This window comes from Petromyzon marinus, unplaced genomic scaffold (genome assembly GCF_048934315.1).
Source record: "Petromyzon marinus isolate PM22_M1 ecotype Great Lakes invasive population unplaced genomic scaffold, UKy_Petmar_22M1.pri1.0 PM_G_Scaffold_21, whole genome shotgun sequence".
NCBI lineage: Eukaryota > Metazoa > Chordata > Hyperoartia > Petromyzontiformes > Petromyzontidae > Petromyzon > Petromyzon marinus.
This window is the reverse complement of record NW_027422773.1, coordinates 782,501-785,000: the sequence shown is the minus strand read 5'-3', so window position 1 is coordinate 785,000 and position 2,500 is coordinate 782,501.

The window sequence follows — 2,500 nt, the reverse complement described above, 5'->3', positions numbered from 1 at the left end:
TTGTGGCTCACGGGGCTGTTAGGGTGGCACAGAAATCCCTCGGAATGGGAAAAAACGGGTCATTTTCGTGTCGCCACATTGCATGCGAACCGCATGAAACTTCCAGAGGCATTTGCAGCAGGAATGCATGTGCACTCAAAAAATGTGATATTTTTCACGGAGAGACCCCGTGAAACGCTAGAAGTGGGCGGGGATGTCTCTCTTGTGGCTCACGGGGCTGTTAGGGTGGCACAGAAATCCCTCGGAATGGGAAAACGGGTCATTTTCGTGTCGCCACATTGCATACGAACCGCATGAAACTTCCAGAGGCATTTGCAGCAGGAATGCATGTGCACTCAAAAAAGTGAATATTTCTCACGGATAGACCCCGTGATACGCTAGAAATTGGCGGGGATGTCTCTCTTGTGGCTTACGGGGCTGTTAGGGTGGCACAGAAATCCCTCGGAATGGGAAAACGGGTCATTTTCGTGTCGCCACATTGCATGCGAACCGCATGCAACTTCCAGAGGCATTTGCAGCAGAAATGCATGTGCAGTCAAAAAAAATTGATATTTTTCACGGATAGACCCCGTGAAACGCTAGAAATTGGCGGGGATGTGTCTCTTGTGGCTCACGGGGCTGTTCGGGTCGCACAGAAATCCCTCGGAATGGGAAAACGGGTCATTTTCGTGTTGCCACAATTGGCATACGAACGGCATGAAACTTCCAGAGGCATTTGCAGCAGAAATGCATGTGCACTCAAAAACGTGAATATTTTTTCACGGATAGACCCCGTCAAACGCTCGAATTTGGCGGGGATGTTTCTCTTGTGGGTCACGGGGCTGTTCGGCTCGCACAGAACTCCCTTGGTCCACCTGATTCGTGCATACAGGCAGCAACTAAAACTCTGTAAACCTGCTGTGAGGACATCTAAACAGTGGACCAGTGAGGCTGTGGAAGATTTGCGGGCGTGCTTAGACTGTACTGACTGGGATATGTTCACGACTGCTACCAATAGTCTGGATGAACTCACAGAGGCTGTGTACATCAGCTTCTGTGAGGACTGCTGTATCCCAACACGTACCAGGGTGAACTTTAACAACAACAAGCCCTGGTTCTCAGCAAAGCTCAAAAGGTTGAGGTTGGAGAAGGAGGAAGCGTTTAGGAGTGGGGATAGAGACAGATTCAAGGAGTCGAAGAACAGGTTTAGCAAAGCGGTGAGAGAGGCTAAACGACTGTACTCAGAGACACTAAAACACCAGTTCTCTACTAACGACGCTGCTTCTGTCTGCCAAAGGGCTCAGGCACATCACCAACTACAAACCCAGAGCGCCCCACACCACTAACGACTCCCGCCTAGCCAACGACCTGAACGAGTTCTACCGTAGATTTGAAAGACAATTGGACTGTCCTGAACCACCCCTTCCCACCCAAGAGGCCCCATCCCCCACCCATACTACAGAAACGACTCTCTCCTTTCAGGAGGGAGAAGTTAATGGGCTTTTCAAGAGGCAGAATCCACGCAAAGCAGCCGGGCCGGACTCTGTCTCTCCAGCCACCCTCAGGCACTGCGCTGACCAGCTGTCTCCGGTGTTCACCAACATCTTTAACACCTCCCTGGAGACATGCCATGTACCAGCCTGTCTCAAGTCCTCCACCATCATCGCTGTGCCCAAAAAGCTAAGGCCAACAGGACTAAATGATTACAGACCGGTCGCCCTTACATCTGTGGTAATGAAGTCTTTTGAGCGCCTGCTCCTGGCACACCTCAAAGCCATCACAGACCCTCTCCTGGACCCCCTTCAGTTTGCCTACAGAGCCAACAGGTCTGTGGACGACGCAGTTAACATGGCCCTCCACTTCACCCTACAGCATGTGGACGCCCCAGCATCCTACGCCAGGATCCTGTTTGTGGACTTCAGCTCTGCCTTCAACACCATCATCCCTGCCCTGCTTCAGGACAAGCTCTTCCAGCTGAACGTGCCCTACTCCACCTGCAGGTGGATCACAGACTTCCTCTCTGACAGGAAGCAGTGCGTTAAGCCAGGAACAGAAGTCTCTGACTCCAGGTCCATCAGCACGGGAACTCCTCAGGGCTGCGTCCTTTGCCCACTGCTCTTCTCCCTGTATACCAACAGCTGCGCCTCCAATCATCTGTCCGTCAAACTCTTGAAGTTTGTCGGACGACACCACCCTCATTGGGCTGATCTCTGGTGGGGATGAGTCTGACTATAGGTGGGAAGCTGACAACCTGGTGACCTGGTGTAGCCAGAACAACTTAGAGCTAAATGCTCTAAGGACAGTTGAGATGGTTGTGGACTTCAGGAAGAATACAGCCCCACTCACCGCCATCACCCTGTTAGACTCCGCAGTCAAAATTGTGGAGTCCTTCCGCTTCCTGGGCACTATTCTCTGCCGGGACCTCAAGTGGGAACTGAACATCAGCTCCCTCGCCAAGAGAGCTCAACAGAGGATGTACTTTCGACGGCAGCTGAAGAAATGCAACCTGCCAAAGACAATG